Raw genomic sequence first — 8,769 nt, 5'->3', positions numbered from 1 at the left:
GTTTTTTCATAATAAAAAAACCGGATAGATGTTAAACAGTAGTTCACTAAATTTGAAGATAAAGGAGAGTACACTGTAGCTAAAAGCTTGAGATTTAATGAATAGGTGAATCCAATGCTGAGTTTTTTGAGTAAAATTCATCAAATTATAGGCATTGGACTCATTTGAGTTCTCTAAGTAATGGTAAAGATAAGTTCCGAATATATAAGTTTTATGTAAAATTTTGTAAAAGAGTAGACTCGTAAAGAATTTTTTTTTTTTTTTACATTTTTTATGGTGGAGTTTATTTTTATTTTATTTTATTTTATTTATAAAAGATCTGCACAAATCTTATACATTTAGAATTTGTATATATTATTATTCTATATTTTCAAAATTTCCTATCATGCAGTTGCTACTATTTCTATAAATGATTGGTACCATCTATGCTAGTTCAGGGGTATTTTTTTAAATAGATAAACATATGATCCATGTAAAAGTTTTGTTTTTATTATCAAATTCTATTTTTTTTTTAAAGAATATACAAAATTTGTACATCATAAAACGACATCTAACCCTACTTTATATATGTGTGTGAAAAATTCTATTAACCATTTTCTTAGTCAGTATCTCCTCATCATTCCCTTAGGACGTGCATCCAATGATTTTCAATAATTTAATATCACATTAGAGTATATATAAATTATAGATGATGAAAAGATAATGGTAATAAAGATGATGCCAAAAGAGGGAGTTAATATGTGTGAATGGCTAAGAAAGTTCCAACTAGTCGATTATTTGATGATTTGAGCTTTATAACATACAATCACTTTTATATATTTTTTGTAGGTTTTATTGATGTAATTGATCAAATTAATTATTTTATATTAAAAAAGTGATGTATATAGAATTTAGTGGAGTACTTAAAAAATATGTAAAAGTGACTGTATATAAAATTTTTATTTTAAATGTGATATTAGAATTCAAAGAAAATATATAGGAGCTGGAAAGAAGAGTCGGAGTGTACCCTATAATTTATTGATGGTGTCTGGCCCCTCCAAAAAAGTACTCTCTCGGTCTCTATCTAGCCTTTTCCCACAGATATGGGGACGGAGAACGTCGTCGTTGTCTATTTTTTTTATTTATTTTTTAAATGAGTTTGATGTTCAAGTCCAATAGATGTTTATGCAATCCACCAGTAAGGTTGGGCTTATAATGGAATTTGGGCTTATTATGGGTCCAAAAGGCAACAGAAAACAACTCTTTCTTCATGTCTATTGTCTTTCCTTTCTTTTCAAATGTTGTCTCCGCCATCGCTAGTCTTGGACTCTTCAGCTCTGCTGGGATGTTATATTTTAGGATATCTGTGAATAATAAATAATGGTAAATAATTTGTTAATAAATTTAAATTTATATATTATTATTATTATTATTATTATTATTTATTCACTCAACTTAGGGTTAATTTGTATATAGAAATCATTTCAATTTATTTTATTTTATTATTATAATTTTTTTAAATTCTCACGTAAAATATAATAAATAATTTAACTTTTTCAAATATCAAAATAATAATAATATTCTAACAACATATTATTTATCTCATCTCATTATATATAAATTAGTACAAAATTCTCATCTCATATAATTATTATAATTTTTTTATAAAGTATAATAAATTATTTAATTTTTTTAAATATTAAAATAATAATAATATTAAAAAATAATATTTTAAACTTTCTTAAACAAAAAAATTTTCGTATCACTGTCAAAACGTTACTCTTCTATCAAGACTATAACGCACAACACGAGACGAAAACCAATGGTAGCATGTACCAAACCCAGTTAGTATCGGCCGAGTCACTTTCAGTCCGTACGATTTTCCATTTCCTATATCTTTGCTGGTCATCCTTCCTTTGCGCCCTCAGCCCCCGTAGATTCAAAAGCTGTTCCAGAACTTACTACAAGAAAAATGAAAGACAGAAACACGAACGGAGACAAAGTAATCCCCATGCTCTTCTTCAATATTCCAATTTATATTTTCTTTTCTTCGTGTTTTGATAATTCTTCTTCTTTGTTGTTTAGCTCATTCTCTGCTCAAGGACGGAGACAAAAATTTTCAGTTTTCTTTTTTTGCTCTGCTCAAACATTTGATAAAGGAAATTTTAGGTTTGGTAATTTTCGTTGCTGTTTTTTTTTCTAAATTATGCTCAGAAGCCAGGTGGAGCATAAGATTTATTCGGGAGCAAAGCCGAACATTAATGTCATATGCTGCATATTAAACTGGTTGCGCAGATCAATGTTTCGGACTGGCGATGAGAATCGAATGATTGTTGATTGAGGTGAGGTTTGGATAATGAGCTGAGATTAAAATATTATTAGAATATTAATATTATTATTTTTTTGAAATTTAAAAAAGTTGAATTGTTTATTACATTTTGTTTGAAAATTTGAAAAAATTATAATGATTAGATTAGATGAGATGAGATGAACTCTAACTCCAAATGGGGCCGAGTGTGTCGTTGTAGCTGCATGTGGGAATCCACTATAGTCTATATGTTTTATTTATGGAAAAGCATAATGCATGTGTACTTGTGTATGTGTCTATGTATTAAGAACATTCAGTAAATTGTAGGATGATTTCAGCGCATTGTTTGATTTTGTCTCTTTCCTGAGTTTAATTTTTCTGACTTTTTTATTCTACTGTATTATTAAAAAATTGATATTGTTATTTTTGTCATTATAGTATCATTGTCTGTAGTTGTTTGCTACAATAGTAGCTACAGCATAATAAAGAGGACTGATAAGAAATATGATTATTGTCATTTTTCTTGTACAGCTTTCCATCGTTATAACAACAAAATATTTGCAAAATTTTGTTGCCAACGTATGCTGTATAGAGGATCTTAATTTTTTTAAGCTCATCATTACAATTTTCGTGCATGGAAGTAAAATCAAATTTCTATAGCTTCATTGGCATGTAGTGTGATATTGTTTATGTGTAAATGTGAGGAATGCATTTTGTTTATTAGTATATGCATTTTGTTTCATTCTTTACTCCATCTGATGTATACAGCTTCATATAAAATTATAAAAAGCTTCATATCCACTTGTCAAAAAAGAAGAAGAGTGCAATTTATACGACATAACTTTGGAATTTGAAGGCTCAAGATCCCTCACATTCACCCATTTTTATTTTGCAAAAGGCAATTACTTTTGAGCTTAAAAACTTCTTGGAAGTTAGTTTTTAAGTCTGGGAATATGCATGCTTGGTCCTTTAATTTTGGATAGCCTGCCATTTGCAAAACTCTACTTTGGAACTTTTTATTGTGCTGCACGCTTTATATGTATATAGGCCTTCATTTCCATATTTAGCTTGAGCCACAAGTATGAATATGCTTTTGAGTGATTTTCTATTCTTCCATTGAGGAGAATATAGGTGGAACTTCAAAATCATTTTCTTTACATATTACGGCAGCAGAAAATTTCTTTTTCCTTGTAGATAAACATATGATTCTTTATGTCTTGTAGTAACCAAATAATTACTTAAGATGACTGAGTAATAGGTGTAGAATTGATCTAACACTAATATCACATTGAATGTTACTAAGGTGCTTTGGTCAAATACAAGTTATATGTTTTTTTCTTCTTCTTCTTCTTCAAATAACTCTTTTCAATCATCTTCCAATCATATCCCTCTGTCATCTGCGATCTCAGGTTGTAATGATTATAAAAGGTTTGTTCAGGAGATATGAAAGACGGAATCCTGTACATCCAGCGTTTGGAGCCTTCTGGGGCATGGGAATAGGTATTGGTTGTGGTGTTGGATGGGCCCGGTTTTGGTCCTGAGGTAATTGGTTATGTTGGAGCTGGCTGTGGTGTTGGATTTAATGTGGGCATCACTCTGGCAGGTTTTGGCATTGGTCTACCTGCAAATTCCCTCTTTGAAGCTCCATACAATGGTAAAGTATTTTGTAATTAAATCATTTCACTTGCTAGATTTCATATTAGTCTTGAATTGTTTACGTTTCCCCAAATGAATACATGAAGTGTGAATGATTTTTATGCATGTACATATTGAATGTTTGTATGTGGCTGCCTGAGTTAAGGACTAGTATTGAGTGTCAAAGCTTGATGACTGCCCTTTTTTGGCAGCTCTCATGGCTACAAGACATGGTGCATTGGTTTTAGCTCGTTTTAGTGGCCTTCTCTCTGCAAAAGATGTTTCAGGAGATGGCTGGAGTAATCTTTCACCCTGCATCCCTGGTCTACAAAAAGAAGCCTGCAGAATGTTCTCGAACTTCAAGCAAAAACATTTCTCAGACAAAGAGGTCAACTCATATGACTGGAAGAGCAAGAGGCCAGTCCCAAAAGGCCCATTTCGGAAAGTTTAAAGAATGTTTGGTCGTCACTTCTTCCACCATCGCAGAGGTTAAGCAAACAAATGTAACTTGTTCTGTTTGTAGTTGTACAAATATTAAAATTTCTAATGATTTTGGAGTTGTTGCTTGAAATTGGTTTCCATTGATTTAAGGTGTGATTCTTGGGGAGGTTGGGGGTGTGCGTGCTGTGCTGCATTCTATAATTCACATCTTTCCTGTGCTAATTTGCTTGCTTGTATTTGTGGATATAATTGACCAAAATTGGAACTTTGGAAGCTAGTAGGAGATTTTGTTGGTATTTATAGAACCATATACGAGCAATAAAGTGATTTTAAGAGTTAGCATCATGAAGTTTTTTGTCTTGGGTGTTGAAAAAAAACTATACCTGGTAAATGAATTAGGAAGGTAGGGGAGTCCTTGATCAAAATGATTTCCTGAGTTTTCAAGCCTGAAGATACACCAAACTCATGGCAAACCATAAAACAGATTTAAAGACCAAAAATCATCACAGACTCTTGTTATCTTTTTAGCAAAGACCAAAAATTATAACGGACTTTTGTTATATTTTTAGCGAAGTATGTCCCAAGTGATCTAAATACCAAACTTGTGGCAAACCATAAAACAGACTCGGAGGCATGAGGCTTCACTGAATTGTTTTGCTTAATTCTGTTTCATTTTTAGTTTCGCTGAATAAAAGGCTCACATTTAGTTGCCTTTGTAATGCGTTTCCCATTCCTGTAACTCATTGTATACTTTGTGCCTATGCAGTTTGAAGATACTGCTGGTTTAGAAGATTGATTAGATTAAGTCCAATATTTTTCTTCATACTCAGGATTTAATTTCTCTGGAATTTCATGTTTCTTACTTTTGTTGATCGAGGAAACTGAAACAAAATAATGACATGTGCATCCCTCACTTTCAGGTTTTAAAGATGATTAATGCCTTGCAGAACTCTGAGTCGTGTAGGCTCTCCATCTGCCTTCATTTTGATTTAGTCCATCTTGAGTCTATGCTAATACATGACTGACAGGTACTTTTCTTTAGGTCAGTAGATTTTTTTTTTCCAGAAGTAGAAAAGAAAGAAAAGCAATGGCTCATTATCATTCCTAAGTTACTATTGTCATCATGCTTAGATGTGCCTCTGACAACATAAGACGTTCAAAATTATTGGTAGTTCCCTTATTAATTTTTAGAAGAATATCGGAAACGAGACATAAAAAAGGAAGAAGAAATTTTCCCAAGCTTTTCGACTTTTGAATCTTGCAAAGCAGGTTTTGTGGGACAGCCAGCATCCATGGTTCACTTTGAAGAGACTCAACTAGAAAATATGCTAACTGGATTTGTGAGTTAGGGATTTAAAGCCACCATTAGAAGGAATAGATTGTTCGAGACTTCAAGTCTATCTTGATGATTTGAGACTTTGGTTGCAGATGAACTTTCTGCCGCGTTTCATGATCTAAATCAGATTTGGTTGAGAGATACAATCATTTTTAGGCTTTTGTAATTGTTTAGACAAGTAACTTTTTTCGAATTATTTCGCTTTTGATCTCTCTCTAGAGGAATACAATACATCCTCCTTTAAAGGATAAGAATATGCATGGCACTAACTTTCTATTCTTTGTGGTGGACAAAAGGAAAATATACACGCACTACTTTGATTGTTATACAGTGATCACAAGCTGAACTAGAAGAGCAGGTGGTGGTAGTAATAGTGATCATAGTTACCTTTTGTGCCATAAATTTAAGAATCGGTATATGACTAAAAGGTGTATTAAAAGCATTAGAGACAGTGGTTGAGGATTGTGATGTTAGTGGAGAGTTGGAATTGGTGACATGTTGTTGGAGTGGATGTCAAACAAAGTTTTTTTTGGGGTTGGTTTCAGTGATTTTCTGCACTGCATTGTGTGGGGGTAGGTATTGGACATTGATGGTAGTGAGAGGCATCATTAGCCATAGTGGTGGTGGTATGGTCATGAAAGAAGACGATAGCAAGTGTTTTGTCTGCTCCTTCCGTAGATTAAGGTCCCGTGTCTCAAGTTTATTAAGACTCGTATGAAAACGACCAAAAAAAGGGAGGGTAAAAGTAGCACTCAACCCTCTAGTATGTAATTCATGAGTGTGAAAAGGGGATTTGAACATTGGGAAGCATGTTTCAAGAGGGATTTGAATGGCAAAGTTAGTAGATGTATTGGTGTAAACTTTTTTGTAAGTCAATAAATAAATAGAAGGATTGACAAAAACAAAAAACAAAAAGCAAAAAACAAATATTTTGTTGGTATAATCATTTTTTAAACCATAAAAGTAAATCAACAAATTGACGTGATTTAATGTGGTACATTAATTGTAAAATTATTTTTATTGTAAATAATATATAACGTATCATATAATATGAAGTCACGTCAGTTTATGAATTTAATTTTGTGTGGTCTTTTTGTGACCATAATATTTTTCATCATTTTTTTACAGACTGATAGTGTTAATTTGTTTACCCCCATAATTTGGTAAGAAAAATTCTATTCATAAGCCTCATACACTATACATCACTCTTTTTATTATTTTTTTAATTTTTTTCTCTTATCAAATGTGTAGTATATGGATGATGAGTAGAAGAATTCAATTATTTTAAGAAGAATAAAACCAAAAATAAATAAATAAATAAAATTATAGTGCGTAGAATGCAGGGCTTATGAATAGCGAATCTCATTTGGTAAATCGCGTCACCTTTTGTGATTTTCTTGCTTCTACGCTTTCTTTAATGAATGGTTTCCTAAATGAAATTTCTCTCCAACTAATTTTGCTCAGGAAACGAAAAGAAAAAGATCCTATGAAGACGAGTAATAATAAATTTCCGGTCACAAAGAAGATGATCAACATTGAAAAAGATTCGACAATACCAAAAAAGTGTATGGACCAACTAGATCTTAACATTTGTGACGGAATAAAACACCACCCATTTTTTGAAAAGAAGTGTTATACTTCTTTCTTTTTGTCGTCATCATCTAATATAATATTAAATAAGAGAAAGTGAATGGTGAGAGAGTGATAATTAAGAGGACGTGGGATATAATTTTTCTTATTAGAAAAATTATAACATTTTTTTTTATTATTTACAAAATAGAAGTGCTACATCTATAAAGATATTTTTATAAAAATAAGCTCATAAACTGATATGACCTATAAATTGATATAACTTCAAATGATATGTGAAATAGATAAAATATATCAGATTCATAGTGTTTTCTAGGCCTAGTCCAAAGCCCATCTGGAGAGAAGAAAGAAACAAAAGGTTGAGAAAGGTATTAGGTGTTAGGAGAAAAATAGGGGAGTGTACATAAAGGAGGAGTGAAGTGACATAAAGTACATGGAAGTGACATAAAATAAAGGGGGCAAGAGATAAAAGGTACGGACACATATGATTTCGGGAACTTTTGGCCAGGCTTGTGAGAGACTTCACATTCTTCAACTTCACCACATAGACTCCAGCGAGAAGAGGAAAACCAAAGAATAGAACTCAGATTTCAATTGTATAGTGAGGACAAGAGATTATAAACAAACATATTATAGTGAGATTCTCTCTTCCCCGAACTCCTGTGAATGTATGTCTAGTGTCGAATCACGTAAATTTGTATGTCTCTTTCTATTTACTCTTTCTGTATTTATTTACTGTTTACCACCATAGATGCAGTAGGCACGGGCATCGTATAGTCGTACCAAACTACTGGGCTCGGGCTCCACACAACACCAATTGAGGCCCATAACAACCTCAACGGGTTTGAGAATGGATCTTTATTTCCTCTCGGACTGTTGTGCTGATTTTAGGCATTAATAATATGTTATATCTACTTCATAATAAAAATATTTTTATAATATAATTTATTTTTATATAAATTTTTTGTGATTAAATAATTTCTCTTTATAAAATGAAATTCAAGTTGTATACATGGTCAGTAGTTACCGGGAGGTGCTGCCGGGAAGTACTTTTTTCTATTTTTTTTAATATTTAAAGGAAAAAAAAAAAAAAGGCAAAATGCAGTCTCTGTCTGATTTGAAACTCATGCATCAATCTAGGATTTGTGTATCCTAAAATTCAATCAAAATTATATATATATATAAAACTCTGGACAGGCTTAAAAAAAAACACTAAACTCTGCACAGGCTGCCTGGTTCATTAAGGCCGTTGAATTGGAAAGCCTATCACATCGCCCGGAAATAGGGGCAGAGTGAAAGGGCCAGAAGCAATGCGTCCCAAAAAATCCCTAAAATAAAATATTATATTTCCGAACTCGCGAGACCTCCCTGCCCCTGGGCTCGATACACAAACAATGGCATATTCGGGGGCGTCTTTGAAATTTACCCAAAGAAATAATAATGACAAAAATAAAGGAATAACAAAAATCCAGAAAAGCTG

General features: G+C 32.2%; 1 pseudogene; it reads left to right on the top strand.

The window, feature by feature from the left end:
* Nucleotides 1–1,773: 1,773 nt before the first annotated feature.
* LOC109014253 lies at nt 1,774–4,512 on the top strand (annotated as a pseudogene).
* Nucleotides 4,513–8,769: the final 4,257 nt, after the last annotated feature.

The sequence above is a fragment of the Juglans regia genome, chromosome 9, assembly GCF_001411555.2.
Source record: "Juglans regia cultivar Chandler chromosome 9, Walnut 2.0, whole genome shotgun sequence".
Classification (NCBI taxonomy): domain Eukaryota; kingdom Viridiplantae; phylum Streptophyta; class Magnoliopsida; order Fagales; family Juglandaceae; genus Juglans; species Juglans regia.
This window is presented reverse-complemented; position numbering and strand designations above follow the sequence as displayed.